The following is an 18,672-nucleotide window of genomic DNA, read 5'->3' on the forward strand; positions in this document are numbered from 1 at the left end:
GCTCGTTAAGTTAGCAACGCGAGGCCTCAGTCAGTTTAAATTTCGCGACTTGTTGCCTGAGGTGTGATCCTTTCATTCCAGATTGTGTCGAGAATTTGATGTTCTTGAGCGGCAGCATCTCACAGCTTCCGACAATCGCGGGACCCTCCAAAAAGTCGAAACTTCACAAAAGTTCTTTTTCAAAGTTGTAGCTCGTTACGTTAACTCCGCGAGGCCGCAATCAGACTGAAATTTCGCGACTTGTAGCCTGAGGTGTGATCCTTTCAATGCAGATGTGTCGAGAAATTGATGTTCTTGAGCGGCAGCATCTCACAGCTTCCGACAATCGCGGGACCTTCCAAAAAGTCGATACTTCACAAAAGTTCTTTTCCAAAGTTGTAGCTCAATAGTTAGCAACGCGAGGCCTCAATCAGACTGAAATTTCGAGACTTGTAGCCTGAGGTGTGATCCTTTCATTCCAGACTGTGTCGAGAATTTGATGTTCTTGAGCGGCAGCATCTCACAGCTTCCGACAATCGCGGGACCCTCCAAAAAGTCGAAACTTCACAAAAGTTCTTTTTCAAAGTTGTAGCTCGTTACGTTAGCTCCGCGAGGCCTCAATCAGACTGAAATTTCGCGACTTGTAGCCTGAGGTGTGATCCTTTCACTGCAGACTGTGTCGAGAAATTGATGTTCTTGAGCGGCAGCATCTCACAGCTTCCGACAATCACGGACCTTCCAAAAAGTCGATACTTCACAAAAGTTCTTTTCCAAAGTTGTAGCTCAAAAGGTTAGCAACGCGAGGCCTCAATCAGACTGAAATTTCGAGACTTGTAGCCTGAGGTGTGATCCTTTCATTCCAGACTGTGTCGAGAATTTGATGTTCTTGAGCGGCAGCATCTCACAGCTTCCGACAATCGCGGGCCCTTCCTAAAAGTCGAAACTTCACAAAAGTTCTTTTCCAAAGTTGTAGCTCGTTAAGTTAGCAACGCGAGGCCTCAATCAGACTGAAATTTCGCGACTTGTAGCCTGAGGTGTGATCCTTTAATTCCAGACTGTGTCGAGAATTTGATGTTCTTGAGCGGTAGCATCTCACAGCTTCCGACAATCGCGGGACCCTCCAAAAAGTCGAAACTTCCCAAAAAAGTTCTTTTTCATAGTTGTAGCTTGTTACGTTAGCTCAGCGAGGCCTCAATCAGACTGAAATTTCGCGACTTGTAGCCTGAGGTGTGATCCTTTCATTGCAGACTGTGTCGAGAAATTGATGTTCTTGAGCGGCAGCATCTCACAGCTTCCGACAATCGCGGGACCTTCCTAAAACTCGAAACTTCACAAAAGTTCTTTTCCAAAGTTTTAGCTCGTTAAGTTAGCAACGCGAGGCCTCAATCAGTTTGAAATTTCGCGACTTGTAGCCTGAGGTGTGATCCTTTCATTCCAGATTGTGTCGAGAATTTGATGTTCTTGAGCGGCAGCATCTCACAGCTTCCGACAATCGCGGGACCCTCCAAAAAGTCGAAACTTCACAAAAGTTCTTTTTCAAAGTTGTAGCTCGTTACGTTAGCTCCGCGAGGCCTCAATCAGACTGAAATTTCGCGACTTGTAGCCTGAGGTGTGATCCTTTCACTGCAGACTGTGTCGAGAAATTGATGTTCTTGAGCGGCAGCATCTCCCAGCTTCCGACAATCGCGGGACCTTCCTAAAAGTCGAAACTTCACAAAAGTTCTTTTCCAAAGTTTTAGCTCGTTAAGTTAGCAACGCGAGGCCTCAGTCAGTTTTAAATTTCGCGACTTGTTGCCTGAGGTGTGATCCTTTCATTCCAGATTGTGTCGAGAATTTGATGTTCATGAGCGGCAGCATCTCACAGCTTCCAACAATCGCGGGACCCTCCAAAAAGTCGAAACTTCACTAAAGTTCTTTTTCAAAGTTGTAGCTCGTTACGTTAACTCCGCCGAGGCCGCAATCAGACTGAAATTTCGCGACTTGTAGCCTGAGGTGTGATCCTTTCAATGCAGAGTGTGTCGAGAAATTGATGTTCTTGAGCGGCAGCATCTCACAGCTTCCGACAATCGCGGACCTTCCAAAAAGTCGATACTTCACAAAATCTTCCAAATGTAGCCAATAGTTACAACCGACCTCAATCAGACTAAATTCGAACTTGTAGCCTGAGGTTGATCCTTTCATTCCAGACTGTTCAGATTTATTTCTTGACGCAGCATCTCACAGCTTCCGACAATCGCGGACCCTCCAAAAAGTCGAAACTTCACAAAAGTTCTTTTTCAAAGTTGTAGCTCGTTACGTTAACTCCGCGAGGCCGCAATCAGACTGAAATTTCGCGACTTGTAGCCTGAGGTGTGATCCTTTCAATGCAGACTGTGTCGAGAAATTGATGTTCTTGAGCGGCAGCATCTCACAGCTTCCGACAATCGCGGGACCTTCCAAAAAGTCGATACTTCACAAAGGTTCTTTTCCAAAGTTGTAGCTCAATAGGTTTGCGACGCGAGGCCTCAATCAGACTGAAATTTCGGGACTTGTAGCCTGAGGTGTGATCCTTTCATTCCAGACTGTGTCGAGAATTTGATGTTCTTGAGCGGCAGCATCTCACAGCTTTCGACAATCGCGGGACCCTCCAAAAAGTCGAAACTTCACAAAAGTTCTTTTTCAAAGTTGTAGCTCGTTACGTTAGCTCCGCGAGGCCTCAATCAGACTGAAATTTCGCGACTTGTAGCCTGAGGTATGATCCTTTCATCGCAGACTGTGTCGAGAATTTGATGTACTTGAGCGGCAGCATCTCCCAGCTTCCGACAATCGCGGGACCTTCCTAAAAGTCGAAACTTCACAAAAGTTCTTTTCCAAAGTTTTAGCTCGTTAAGTTAGAAACGCGAGGCCTCAATCAGTTTGAAATTTCGCGACTTGTAGCCTGAGGTGTGATCCTTTCATTCCAGATTGTGTCGAGAATTTGATGTTCTTGAGCGGCAGCATCTCACAGCTTCCGACAATCGCGGGACCCTCCAAAAGTCGAAACTTCACAAAAGTTCTTTTTCAAAGTTGTAGCTCGTTACGTTAGCTCCGCGAGGCCTCAATCCGACTGAAATTTCGCGACTTGTAGCCTGAGGTGTGATCCTTTCACTGCAGACTGTGTCGAGAATTTGATGATCTTGAGCGGCAGCATCTCACAGCTTCGGACAATCGCGGGACCTTCCTAAAAGTCGAAACTTCACAAGAGTTCTTTTCCAAAGTTTTAGCTCGTTAAGTTAGCAACGCGAGGCCTCAGTCAGTTTTAAATTTCGCGACTTGTTGCCTGAGGTGTGATCCTTTCATTCCAGATTGTGTTGAGAATTTGATGTTCTTGAGCGGCAGCATCTCACAGCTTCCGACAATCGCGGGACCCTCCAAAAAGTCGAAACTTCACAAAAGTTCTTTCTCAAATTTGTAGCTCGTTACGTTAGCTCCGCGAGGCCTCAATCAGACTGAAATTTCACGACTTGTAGCCCGAGGTGTGATACTTTCATTGCAGAGTGTGTCGAGAAATTGATGTTCTTGAGCGGCAGCATCTCACAGCTTCCGACAATCGCGGGACCTTCCTAAAAGTCGAAACTTCACAAAAGTTCTTTTCCAAAGTTTTAGCTCGTTAAGTTAGCAACGCGAGGCCTCAGTCAGTTTTAAATTTCGCGACTTGTTGCCTGAGGTGTGATCCTTTCATTCCAGATTGTGTCGAGAATTTGATGTTCTTGAGCGGCAGCATCTCACAGCTTCCTACAATCGCGGGACCCTCCAAAAAGTCGAAACTTCACAAAAGTTCTTTTTCAAAGTTGTAGCTCGTTACGTTAGCTCCGCGAGGCCTCAATCAGACTGAAATTTCGCGACTTGTAGCCTGAGGTGTGATCCTTTCACTGCAGACTGTGTCGAGAAATTGATGTTCTTGAGCGGCAGCATCTCCCAGCTTCCGACAATCGCGGGACCTTCCTAAAAGTCGAAACTTCACAAAAGTTCTTTTCCAAAGTTTTAGCTCGTTAAGTTAGCAACGCGAGGCCTCAGTCAGTTTTAAATTTCGCGACTTGTTGCCTGAGGTGTGATCCTTTCATTCCAGATTGTGTCGAGAATTTGATGTTCTTGAGCGGCAGCATCTCACAGCTTCCGACAATCGCGGGACCCTCCAAAAAGTCGAAACTTCACTAAAGTTCTTTTTCAAAGTTGTAGCTCGTTACGTTAACTCCGCGAGGCCGCAATCAGACTGAAATTTCGCGACTTGTAGCCTGAGGTGTGATCCTTTCAATGCAGAGTGTGTCGAGAAATTGATGTTCTTGAGCGGCAGCATCTCACAGCTTCCGACAATCGCGGGACCTTCCAAAAAGTCGATACTTCACAAAAGTTCTTTTCCAAAGTTGTAGCTCAATAGGTTAGCAACGCGAGGCCTCAATCAGACTGAAATTTCGAGACTTGTAGCCTGAGGTGTGATCCTTTCATTCCAGATTGTGTCGAGAATTTGATGTTCTTGAGCGGCAGCATCTCACAGCTTCCGACAATCGCGGGACCCTCCAAAAAGTCGAAACTTCACAAAAGTTCTTTTTCAAAGTTGTAGCTCGTTACGTTAACTCCGCGAGGCCGCAATCAGACTGAAATTTCGCGACTTGTAGCCTGAGGTGTGATCCTTTCAATGCAGACTGTGTCGAGAAATTGATGTTCTTGAGCGGCAGCATCTCACAGCTTCCGACAATCGCGGGACCTTCCAAAAAGTCGATACTTCACAAAGGTTCTTTTCCAAAGTTGTAGCTCAATAGGTTTGCGACGCGAGGCCTCAATCAGACTGAAATTTCGGGACTTGTAGCCTGAGGTGTGATCCTTTCATTCCAGACTGTGTCGAGAATTTGATGTTCTTGAGCGGCAGCATCTCACAGCTTTCGACAATCGCGGGACCCTCCAAAAAGTCGAAACTTCACAAAAGTTCTTTTTCAAAGTTGTAGCTCGTTACGTTAGCTCCGCGAGGCCTCAATCAGACTGAAATTTCGCGACTTGTAGCCTGAGGTATGATCCTTTCATCGCAGACTGTGTCGAGAATTTGATGTACTTGAGCGGCAGCATCTCCCAGCTTCCGACAATCGCGGGACCTTCCTAAAAGTCGAAACTTCACAAAAGTTCTTTTCCAAAGTTTTAGCTCGTTAAGTTAGCAACGCGAGGCCTCAATCAGTTTGAAATTTCGCGACTTGTAGCCTGAGGTGTGATCCTTTCATTCCAGATTGTGTCGAGAATTTGATGTTCTTGAGCGGCAGCATCTCACAGCTTCCGACAATCGCGGGACCCTCCAAAAAGTCGAAACTTCACAAAAGTTCTTTTTCAAAGTTGTAGCTCGTTACGTTAGCTCCGCGAGGCCTCAATCCGACTGAAATTTCGCGACTTGTAGCCTGAGGTGTGATCCTTTCACTGCAGACTGTGTCGAGAATTTGATGATCTTGAGCGGCAGCATCTCACAGCTTCGGACAATCGCGGGACCTTCCTAAAAGTCGAAACTTCACAAGAGTTCTTTTCCAAAGTTTTAGCTCGTTAAGTTAGCAACGCGAGGCCTCAGTCAGTTTTAAATTTCGCGACTTGTTGCCTGAGGTGTGATCCTTTCATTCCAGATTGTGTTGAGAATTTGATGTTCTTGAGCGGCAGCATCTCACAGCTTCCGACAATCGCGGGACCCTCCAAAAAGTCGAAACTTCACAAAAGTTCTTTCTCAAATTTGTAGCTCGTTACGTTAGCTCCGCGAGGCCTCAATCAGACTGAAATTTCACGACTTGTAGCCCGAGGTGTGATACTTTCATTGCAGAGTGTGTCGAGAAATTGATGTTCTTGAGCGGCAGCATCTCACAGCTTCCGACAATCGCGGGACCTTCCTAAAAGTCGAAACTTCACAAAAGTTCTTTTCCAAAGTTTTAGCTCGTTAAGTTAGCAACGCGAGGCCTCAGTCAGTTTTAAATTTCGCGACTTGTTGCCTGAGGTGTGATCCTTTCATTCCAGATTGTGTCGAGAATTTGATGTTCTTGAGCGCAGCATCTCACAGCTTCCTACAATCGGACCTCCAAAAGTCGAAACTTCACAAAGTTCTTTTTCAAAGTTGTAGCTCGTTAGTTAGCTCCGAGAGGCCCTCAATCAGACTGAAATTTCGCCGACTTGTAGCCTGAGGTGTGATCCTTTCACTGCAGACTGTGTCGAGAAATTGATGTTCTTGAGCGGCAGCATCTCCCAGCTTCCGACAATCGCGGGACCTTCCTAAAAGTCGAAACTTCACAAAAGTTCTTTTCCAAAGTTTTAGCTCGTTAAGTTAGCAACGCGAGGCCTCAGTCAGTTTTAAATTTCGCGACTTGTTGCCTGAGGTGTGATCCTTTCATTCCAGATTGTGTCGAGAATTTGATGTTCTTGAGCGGCAGCATCTCACAGCTTCCGACAATCGCGGGACCCTCCAAAAAGTCGAAACTTCACTAAAGTTCTTTTTCAAAGTTGTAGCTCGTTACGTTAACTCCGCGAGGCCGCAATCTGTAAGACCCGGATTTTCGGAACAAGTTAATTTCCGACTCACGCGTGGAATCAGTGTAAGTGTGACAGGAGTTTGATATTTGAGAAAGATTAATGAAGAAGAAAGTTCAGGAATTGCTCGAGGAATGTGGCGTTGTTTCTTTCGGAGCTAGTGCGAGTCGTCTGCACACCTGCCTTATGGCGAGCATGTCCAGAATAGGCTAATTTCGCTTTTAAAGCAATGTTTAGGCGATATTTCGAATTCTTGGAAAATTTAAAGATTCTCTTTATTTTTCCTTCGACCAGCATTTCATTTCGGAACTCTGGACTGTACGCACGATAGTATTTACTTTTCGGATGTCCGCCGACGCTAATTTCTTTGCTTCGAAACCTTAGTTTTGAGCGAAGGATGAAGACTTTTTCTATTCGGGACTTCTAATGAAGATTCCGTCCGCGCTGCCGGACTTGTTTCGACATTTCCAATCTTTCTTCTGTTGGAAGTTTTGTCGTCTGAGCATCACAGCAAAAAGTAGTTTTTCGGGACAGACTAACTTACACCGCTTTTGGCGTTTTGGATATCGTTTTTCCTAAATCTTAGATATTTGTTTTGAGTTCTGGAATTCTGACGCCAGAATCTCTCTTAGAATTCCACGGTAATCGTGCTGCAAAAATCGGAATCGCGAAATTTTCATTTTCCCGCGATTTCGCCTGCCTATAAATAGCTCAAAAAGCAAAAATTCCTTCATTTTCTTCCTATTGTGGCTGAATTTCGTGGAGAGCAAGGGGGGAGGAGATTTTCGCGAAAACTTGACCAATCTTCGCGCAGTTCGTCCCTACTTCTAGGTATCGAGGTAACTAACACGATTCCTACCTCTGATTGTTGTTTCTGTTGCGTTTCTAAAGTCGTTTCTGTGCTCACAGTTTTGAGCTTTTTCTAAAATGGTTCGATTTCTTCGATTTCTTGGTTGGGTTATGTTCCTTACGTTCCCCTGAGTCTAAAACCTCTGTCAGTAAACGCTGATTGTGATCCAGTTGTCCAAGATCTGAAAAACTGTTTCAAAACCCTATTTGTCTCACATTTCGAAACTTTATTGTCGAAAAGACTTAATCTGACTTCGTGCCTTTAGGATTTGTTGTCACGGATGTCATGAGGATCATTGCTGTCAAATTTGTTTTCAGAACTGATAACTTTGAAGTTTTGAGCCTTTATTTTGGACCAAAATGCCCCTGGATAGTTGTATTTCGGCCCGATTGTCCGAAAATTGTTCCGACAGTTTCTTTGCCTTAGTTTTACCCTAAAACTACCTTGTGAATTGATTTGATCGAAGAAAAAGGGCCGAAGCCCTTTTCTCCTTATGGCCGTGGGCTATTTCCTAAGGGGGGGGGGGAGTTTTTCGTTTTCGAAAACTTGTCCTTTCGTACCCGATTGTCGTATTCTGAAGCTTTAATGCTTTGTCTATCGTTTATGTATTGTTTTGCGATCGAACTAATCGATTTTGTTTGGTTTCTGCTTTGTTTTCCTCCGAGGTTCAGTTGAAGGAACTTTGGAATACTCAGAGCAATTGTTTGAGGAGAACTTTGTTTGCGAAGCTAGAACAGCTCGAGGTTCGGGCAACTTGCTATATTTAGCTATGATTGTATGATAGGCGTCGATAAATTCGACTTATGCTTTATCTGATGTTGTTTATGATGATGATTTATTGTTATGATTGTTTTCATAACTTATGATATTGATGATGTGTTGAATTGAGCGTTTTGACGCAACTTCGGAGTGGAGGTTCATTGATCCGGTGATCTTTGAAATTTCGGGTTGGATGAACAAACCTAGGCAAGTCCAAATGTGGGGTTGAGACTTAGCCATTTGTTGGGATTCGTTGGAATTCCTAGACTTTCCCCGGGAAATGTATTTTGGGTGGTTGATTTTTGGAAACTTAGAATGATAGAGCTTTCGAAAAATAAAGACTTGGGAAACTTAGACTTTGAGAAATAAACTCATAATTTGACTAATTTGAATTGAAATCATTTTTATTAACGTTTAAGCATAGGAGAACTGAAGGGGAAAAATATTTACGAAAGGCGGGGAAAAGTCGACCTTTGTTGTGGGTTTGGAGAGTTATCGGAATTGGGAAAGCCACTAAGGTGAGCTATGGTGATGATTGAAAGTCACCGAGTACGTTAGTACTCTTGGGGAGTGTTGTGGAGCCGTGTTGTATTGACCGACACCTAGTGATCTTGTTGTTTGGGCTGTGTTGTATTGACCGACACTAGACCCTCGTGTAATCTTGTTGGTGGAGTTGTGTTGTATAGACCGACACTAACTCTTGGGTTGTTTTGAGTTTGGGTCGGAGCAGTTTTTGACCATCGAGATTTGATGAGTCAGATGACTCAAGAAGTCATCAAGGGTGATCGCACTCCTTTCATAATTAATTGTCTTTTGTCGCCGAATCGACATATACCTTCGGGTACAGTATATACCTTCGGGTACAGTATATCTATATACCTTCGGGTACAGTATATACCTTCGGGTACAGTATATCTATATACCTTCGGGTACAGTATATACCTTCGGGTACAGTATATCTATATACCTTCGGGTACAGTATATACCTTCGGGTACAGTATATCTATATACCTTCGGGTACAGTATATACCTTCGGGTACAGCATGCCTTCGGGTAACTCGGGCATTCGTTGGAGGGAAAAGTCGACCCGCAGGGTTAGGACTGATCCGACTATGTCAAGGTTGTAAGTGACACCCGAGGGTTATGGTCGGCACAATGCTAGTGCTAGGACCGACTCGATCGTGCCCAGCCTATTTCTTCCGGAACCTTCTTAATTGACGTTGCATTGACATATCATGCACTCTAACTATATCTGTTGAGATATTGATGATTTGATGTTGATAAACATCGTTATGTGTTTTGATGATTGAATTGTATTAGGGAGTTGATACAATACATAACTTATATGTATATATACAACATATATATATACCCCCTTTATCGCATGTTGATTGTATATCTATTGTATTCTGTAAGTTGACCCTAGCACCTGGGCTTTGTTTGTATGTTTGTGTTTGGGCGGTCGGCCTGCTGCCAGGCGTCTGTCAGCCGGTTCGTGATGATTCGTTGTGCGGGAAAGACCCGGAGCGAAATGTCTATTACTGAAGCTTTCGACGAGGACCCGGACTTCATGGCTGATCGAGGGAGAGTCGATAATAGTAGTGTGGGATATGGGTGGTTAAAGTCTTTTGAGTTGGTTGTCACTGTCATAGCTCTGATTCGTCTTACTTTTGGGACCGGGTAGGTTCCCGATATATGGCTTTTTGTGTGGTTCTCTTGCTGAGGATCACAGAGATTCTGTCGGACTATAGGGGTCTTGGGTTGAGGCCATTTTGAGGCCGACTTTCTCTTGGATAGTGGTATATTTGATGCTTTTGCGTACAGTTCTGGTTTGTATATATTCGCCTACGGGCACGCTACCTTGGAGTCACTGCGTGTGCGCGTGACGGGATAGTGCAGCAGAGGTTGTACCTTTGTATATGTTGTTTATCGGTTAGTTTAGTTGTTGGGCTTTGTCTTTATTTCTTTATTGCTTTTATTAAAAGGAAACAATCAAAAAAAAAAAAATTACCTGTTTTCCGCGTAAAGTTTATTTTTGGTTATTAAAGTGACACCTGGAAATCGGGGTGTTACATTGTGGTATCAGAGCTTAGTCGAGTCTTTTGGGAGCCTTTGGGGAATAGGTCTTCTGTGCTAGGTTGTGTGACTCTGCAAAGAGTGAAAATTGATTGTCTGCAGAGCGATTTTCGCTCTAATTGCTTGCGTTACTACTCAATCGGATTGAGTGGTTTGTCTAGTGCTACCGTATGGTTAGTACTAATCGGACGTTCGATGGGATATAGGATGGTGGATCTTAACCGGATGGCGGAGGCTACACGTGAGCATCATCAACGACTGATGGCGACAGCAATGTATCAACAAAGAGGAATGAACCGAACTGGAGCTGGGGGACCAATGAGGTCAGGTTCCCAAGGCTACAACGGAAGGAAGAGCTACCATAAGTGGGGACCATATCAGCGTTCCGAGGGAAGAAATCTTATCTCAAGAGAGTACAAAACGACGACTGCTGATACTGGGGGGGAAGCCAGTTGGTGACAAAGGAGTGACATGTTTTCGTTGCAGAAAGTTTGGGCATTTTGCTAACAAATGCTCAGTGATTGGACGGAGATGCTTCAAGTGTAACCGAGAGGGGCATCTAGCTGTGAACTGCAAGACCAAAGAAAGTCTATGCTTCAATTGCAACCAACCGGGACATTTCTCCCAAGATTGCAAGGCACTCAGAGGCGAATCATCAGGGAATGTTGGGAAAGGAAAACAACTTGCTCCAGAGGAAAGGATTCATGCCAAGGAGGGCAAGAGCTGAGGAGTTGAACGAGGAAGAACGTGGGAACGATGTAGGACCTTATTCGAGGTTGCTCGTGATTTAACTATAGAAGTTACACGAGGTTGGGAATAGCACACTAAGTCTAGAAAGTAGTCTTCCACCGATGCGTTTATGAGGAAGCTAGTAGTTGAAGAACGAATCTTAGGGAGATTCCGTATGGGTAGTATACGTGTTATGTTGAGGGTGTGTAGTTCCGTAGCGGGATCCTTAAAGGATTTAGTATCAGGATATTTGTGACTACTGGAGGATAGGAACTCATTGACTGTTCCAGTGGGTTTTTCTAAATTTCCACCTTCGATGTATTAGGCCTGATCAACCTAATATTGAGGGGGTGATATTCGGAATCACAGCTGGTTATGGACTTTGATAGAAGGATGTGTAAGATGAATTTGAATTGATTGAGGATTAGTCGGATTTGGGAGGAAAGTTCGTGTTAAGCACTTGATTGTGAAAGATTAAGATTTAAATCTTTGGAATTCGATGAGTGTCGTATAGACATTGATTGGTTAGTTCGTGTGATTACTCCAAGTAGAGGTAGACTAAGTCAAGAGGTTTAATGCCGGAAAAGTATTAAGTAGTTTCTCGGAAGTTATGAAGTCATAGGTTATGTGATTACTGAGTGGAATTGTTAGAGACTAAATAAGTTGAATGTAATCAGGTTTTAGATGATAGCTTGATGGTAGCGAGATTGAGAAGAATTAACTCTGAACTAGATTGTTATAGTCGAGTTCGAGGAATAAGTTTTGCTAAGCGTTGGATTAATATGTGGAGACATTATAGTCTTAAGAGATGAATTTTCGCTTGAAAAGTGTTGAATTAATGATTAAGTTGGAGAAAGAAAGTTTTAGCATAAGTTGAATACTTGAGGTTGTTGATATGGATTCCAAAGAAATATGCTAAGATTACTAAGTGAGATTTACTAAGTTGGATTGAAATCTTAGGGTTAAGATTGAATCTTGAGAGTCAAGAATCGCGTACGAATAGGAGATCTTATGGTTGTAGGTGTGACAATAGGAGTTGAATCTTAGAAGATTGAAGACCTGAAGGTGAGCTTCGGGTTAAGACCATTGAGGTATAATATAAGAGAGATCTTGAAGTAAAGGAATTCTGGGTTGTGTGGAGTGTTAAGGTTGGTGATCGATTGATGTTGATTATGAGGTTGCGGACATAATGACCATGTGACAAGATTTGAATGATGTTAGCATAATAAGTTGTGAATGTGAAAGCATGACGCCACTGGTCAGGTCGTTTGGGTAAGTGAAGGAGTTATAGTTTTTAAGAAACGGATATTCATTTAAGAAGTATTGAAGGATTAAAGGTCACTAGAGGACCAAACTTGGTGAAGGTTTAGGTTTTAAATCTATGAATGTCTGTCTAAGGTGTGTAAGACTCGAAGGTTGTCAGAATTTGATTGAGAGATTAAGAAGTTGATTGACGAGATGGTGATTGAGTCACAAAAAGGAAGGTGTTACTATTAAGATGAATACCTGAGGTTGTTATATTTTGACGAGTTTCGTAGAGTATAAGAGTCAATGGGACTTTGTTATGGATTTTGATGATGCATATTACGGGTAACAAGTGAATTTTACTAAAGTTGAATGAGAATCCTAGGGCTAAGGTTGACCTAGTGAGCTGAGATTCATGTACACATAAGAGATTTAGTGGTGTTAGCGGCTACGATAACAGTTAAATCTCAGAATGTTGAAGGATCGGATGATAAAATGGCTAGTTAAGTCCCTTGAGGTATAGTTATGATTTAATCTTCTAGAGGATAAGTCTCGATTTGTGCGAAGTGTTAGGGATTTCAGTAAGTGTAAATAGGTTTGAGTGAGGGAAGTTTTGAGGTAGAAGACGATAATAATGGATTGTTAGGTATTAAGAGGAGGATTATCTTATAAGTTGTTGATAAATTGATGTTGAAGGGGATAAGATTAGTGAAGGACAAGAAATAAGGACATAAGTCGAGCTTTAATTCGAATAGTGACTAAGTAGAAGTGTGATTTCTTGGTGTGTGTAAAGATAGTTACGAAGTTAGAGGTGTTTTAATGGACTAGCGGTTTCCAAGGGGGAGGATTCGTCTAGGAGTTATCGAACGAACAAGTGGAGTTTTGGACTGTAGATGAAGATCACGAGGACAAGTTGAGTATCTACTTTGAGATGACAGAGAGGCACCGAGTTTAAGAAGGATTTCGGATGACCGACAGTAAAAAAAAAAAAAACAAGTGGCTAAGATTGAGCGACTGCACGGAGTGCCAACCGGTATCATTTCAAGCAGAGATCCGACGCAAGTGATCGAGCCAGACGACATGAAGTTGAATGATGGTTTGTCTTTTGAGACACCGACAGTTAGCAGTGGGGATAGAAGAGTGAAACAGTTAAGGGGAAAACAACTTGCTTAAGTAAAGGTTATGAGGAACAATGACACGGGCAATGCTACATGGGAATTGGAAGACCAAATCAAGGAACTGTATTCCGGAATTTTCTCAGAACTCTGAGTTTCGAGGACGAAACTTTCTTTTTGGAGGGGAGTATTGTAAGACCCGGATTTTCGGAACAAGTTAATTTCCGACTCACGCGTGGAATCAGTGTAAGTGTGACAGGAGTTTGATATTTGAGAAAGATTAATGAAGAAGAAAGTTCAGGAATTGCTCGAGGAATGTGGCGTTGTTTCTTTCGGAGCTAGTGCGAGTCGTCTGCACACCTGCCTTATGGCGAGCATGTCCAGAATAGGCTAATTTCGCTTTTAAAGCAATGTTTAGGCGATATTTCGAATTCTTGGAAAATTTAAAGATTCTCTTTATTTTTCCTTCGACCAGCATTTCATTTCGGAACTCTGGACTGTACGCACGATAGTATTTACTTTTCGGATGTCCGCCGACGCTAATTTCTTTGCTTCGAAACCTTAGTTTTGAGCGAAGGATGAAGACTTTTTCTATTCGGGACTTCTAATGAAGATTCCGTCCGCGTTGCCGGACTTGTTTCGACATTTCCAATCTTTCTTCTGTTGGAAGTTTTGTCGTCTGAGCATCACAGCAAAAAGTAGTTTTTCGGGACAGACTAACTTACACCGCTTTTGGCGTTTTGGATATCGTTTTTCCTAAATCTTAGATATTTGTTTTGAGTTCTGGAATTCTGACGCCAGAATCTCTCTTAGAATTCCACGGTAATCGTGCTGCAAAAATCGGAATCGCGAAATTTTCATTTTCCCGCGATTTCGCCTGCCTATAAATAGCTCAAAAAGCAAAAATTCCTTCATTTTCTTCCTATTGTGGCTGAATTTCGTGGAGAGCAAGGGGGGAGGAGATTTTCGCGAAAACTTGACCAATCTTCGCGCAGTTCGTCCCTACTTCTAGGTATCGAGGTAACTAACACGATTCCTACCTCTGATTGTTGTTTCTGTTGCGTTTCTAAAGTCGTTTCTGTGCTCACAGTTTTGAGCTTTTTCTAAAATGGTTCGATTTCTTCGATTTCTTGGTTGGGTTATGTTCCTTACGTTCCCCTGAGTCTAAAACCTCTGTCAGTAAACGCTGATTGTGATCCAGTTGTCCAAGATCTGAAAAACTGTTTCAAAACCCTATTTGTCTCACATTTCGAAACTTTATTGTCGAAAAGACTTAATCTGACTTCGTGCCTTTAGGATTTGTTGTCACGGATGTCATGAGGATCATTGCTGTCAAATTTGTTTTCAGAACTGATAACTTTGAAGTTTTGAGCCTTTATTTTGGACCAAAATGCCCCTGGATAGTTGTATTTCGGCCCGATTGTCCGAAAATTGTTCCGACAGTTTCTTTGCCTTAGTTTTACCCTAAAACTACCTTGTGAATTGATTTGATCGAAGAAAAAGGGCCGAAGCCCTTTTCTCCTTATGGCCGTGGGCTATTTCCTAAGGGGGGGGGGGAGTTTTTCGTTTTCGAAAACTTGTCCTTTCGTACCCGATTGTCGTATTCTGAAGCTTTAATGCTTTGTCTATCGTTTATGTATTGTTTTGCGATCGAACTAATCGATTTTGTTTGGTTTCTGCTTTGTTTTCCTCCGAGGTTCAGTTGAAGGAACTTTGGAATACTCAGAGCAATTGTTTGAGGAGAACTTTGTTTGCGAAGCTAGAACAGCTCGAGGTTCGGGCAACTTGCTATATTTAGCTATGATTGTATGATAGGCGTCGATAAATTCGACTTATGCTTTATCTGATGTTGTTTATGATGATGATTTATTGTTATGATTGTTTTCATAACTTATGATATTGATGATGTGTTGAATTGAGCGTTTTGACGCAACTTCGGAGTGGAGGTTCATTGATCCGGTGATCTTTGAAATTTCGGGTTGGATGAACAAACCTAGGCAAGTCCAAATGTGGGGTTGAGACTTAGCCATTTGTTGGGATTCGTTGGAATTCCTAGACTTTCCCCGGGAAATGTATTTTGGGTGGTTGATTTTTGGAAACTTAGAATGATAGAGCTTTCGAAAAATAAAGACTTGGGAAACTTAGACTTTGAGAAATAAACTCATAATTTGACTAATTTGAATTGAAATCATTTTTATTAACGTTTAAGCATAGGAGAACTGAAGGGGAAAAATATTTACGAAAGGCGGGGAAAAGTCGACCTTTGTTGTGGGTTTGGAGAGTTATCGGAATTGGGAAAGCCACTAAGGTGAGCTATGGTGATGATTGAAAGTCACCGAGTACGTTAGTACTCTTGGGGAGTGTTGTGGAGCCGTGTTGTATTGACCGACACCTAGTGATCTTGTTGTTTGGGCTGTGTTGTATTGACCGACACTAGACCCTCGTGTAATCTTGTTGGTGGAGTTGTGTTGTATAGACCGACACTAACTCTTGGGTTGTTTTGAGTTTGGGTCGGAGCAGTTTTTGACCATCGAGATTTGATGAGTCAGATGACTCAAGAAGTCATCAAGGGTGATCGCACTCCTTTCATAATTAATTGTCTTTTGTCGCCGAATCGACATATACCTTCGGGTACAGTATATACCTTCGGGTACAGTATATCTATATACCTTCGGGTACAGTATATACCTTCGGGTACAGTATATCTATATACCTTCGGGTACAGTATATACCTTCGGGTACAGTATATCTATATACCTTCGGGTACAGTATATACCTTCGGGTACAGCATGCCTTCGGGTAACTCGGGCATTCGTTGGAGGGAAAAGTCGACCCGCAGGGTTAGGACTGATCCGACTATGTCAAGGTTGTAAGTGACACCCGAGGGTTATGGTCGGCACAATGCTAGTGCTAGGACCGACTCGATCGTGCCCAGCCTATTTCTTCCGGAACCTTCTTAATTGACGTTGCATTGACATATCATGCACTCTAACTATATCTGTTGAGATATTGATGATTTGATGTTGATAAACATCGTTATGTGTTTTGATGATTGAATTGTATTAGGGAGTTGATACAATACATAACTTATATGTATATATACAACATATATATATACCCCCTTTATCGCATGTTGATTGTATATCTATTGTATTCTGTAAGTTGACCCTAGCACCTGGGCTTTGTTTGTATGTTTGTGTTTGGGCGGTCGGCCTGCTGCCAGGCGTCTGTCAGCCGGTTCGTGATGATTCGTTGTGCGGGAAAGACCCGGAGCGAAATGTCTATTACTGAAGCTTTCGACGAGGACCCGGACTTCATGGCTGATCGAGGGAGAGTCGATAATAGTAGTGTGGGATATGGGTGGTTAAAGTCTTTTGAGTTGGTTGTCACTGTCATAGCTCTGATTCGTCTTACTTTTGGGACCGGGTAGGTTCCCGATATATGGCTTTTTGTGTGGTTCTCTTGCTGAGGATCACAGAGATTCTGTCGGACTATAGGGGTCTTGGGTTGAGGCCATTTTGAGGCCGACTTTCTCTTGGATAGTGGTATATTTGATGCTTTTGCGTACAGTTCTGGTTTGTATATATTCGCCTACGGGCACGCTACCTTGGAGTCACTGCGTGTGCGCGTGACGGGATAGTGCAGCAGAGGTTGTACCTTTGTATATGTTGTTTATCGGTTAGTTTAGTTGTTGGGCTTTGTCTTTATTTCTTTATTGCTTTTATTAAAAGGAAACAATCAAAAAAAAAAAATTACCTGTTTTCCGCGTAAAGTTTATTTTTGGTTATTAAAGTGACACCTGGAAATCGGGGTGTTACATTGTGGTATCAGAGCTTAGTCGAGTCTTTTGGGAGCCTTTGGGGAATAGGTCTTCTGTGCTAGGTTGTGTGACTCTGCAAAGAGTGAAAATTGATTGTCTGCAGAGCGATTTTCGCTCTAATTGCTTGCGTTACTACTCAATCGGATTGAGTGGTTTGTCTAGTGCTACCGTATGGTTAGTACTAATCGGACGTTCGATGGGATATAGGATGGTGGATCTTAACCGGATGGCGGAGGCTACACGTGAGCATCATCAACGACTGATGGCGACAGCAATGTATCAACAAAGAGGAATGAACCGAACTGGAGCTGGGGGACCAATGAGGTCAGGTTCCCAAGGCTACAACGGAAGGAAGAGCTACCATAAGTGGGGACCATATCAGCGTTCCGAGGGAAGAAATCTTATCTCAAGAGAGTACAAAACGACGACTGCTGATACTGGGGGGGAAGCCAGTTGGTGACAAAGGAGTGACATGTTTTCGTTGCAGAAAGTTTGGGCATTTTGCTAACAAATGCTCAGTGATTGGACGGAGATGCTTCAAGTGTAACCGAGAGGGGCATCTAGCTGTGAACTGCAAGACCAAAGAAAGTCTATGCTTCAATTGCAACCAACCGGGACATTTCTCCCAAGATTGCAAGGCACTCAGAGGCGAATCATCAGGGAATGTTGGGAAAGGAAAACAACTTGCTCCAGAGGAAAGGATTCATGCCAAGGAGGGCAAGAGCTGAGGAGTTGAACGAGGAAGAACGTGGGAACGATGTAGGACCTTATTCGAGGTTGCTCGTGATTTAACTATAGAAGTTACACGAGGTTGGGAATAGCACACTAAGTCTAGAAAGTAGTCTTCCACCGATGCGTTTATGAGGAAGCTAGTAGTTGAAGAACGAATCTTAGGGAGATTCCGTATGGGTAGTATACGTGTTATGTTGAGGGTGTGTAGTTCCGTAGCGGGATCCTTAAAGGATTTAGTATCAGGATATTTGTGACTACTGGAGGATAGGAACTCATTGACTGTTCCAGTGGGTTTTTCTAAATTTCCACCTTCGATGTATTAGGCCTGATCAACCTAATATTGAGGGGGTGATATTCGGAATCACAGCTGGTTATGGACTTTGATAGAAGGATGTGTAAGATGAATTTGAATTGATTGAGGATTAGTCGGATTTGGGAGGAAAGTTCGTGTTAAGCACTTGATTGTGAAAGATTAAGATTTAAATCTTTGGAATTCGATGAGTGTCGTATAGACATTGATTGGTTAGTTCGTGTGATTACTCCAAGTAGAGGTAGACTAAGTCAAGAGGTTTAATGCCGGAAAAGTATTAAGTAGTTTCTCGGAAGTTATGAAGTCATAGGTTATGTGATTACTGAGTGGAATTGTTAGAGACTAAATAAGTTGAATGTAATCAGGTTTTAGATGATAGCTTGATGGTAGCGAGATTGAGAAGAATTAACTCTGAACTAGATTGTTATAGTCGAGTTCGAGGAATAAGTTTTGCTAAGCGTTGGATTAATATGTGGAGACATTATAGTCTTAAGAGATGAATTTTCGCTTGAAAAGTGTTGAATTAATGATTAAGTTGGAGAAAGAAAGTTTT

This window comes from Lotus japonicus, chromosome 2 (assembly GCF_012489685.1).
Source record: "Lotus japonicus ecotype B-129 chromosome 2, LjGifu_v1.2".
NCBI lineage: Eukaryota > Viridiplantae > Streptophyta > Magnoliopsida > Fabales > Fabaceae > Lotus > Lotus japonicus.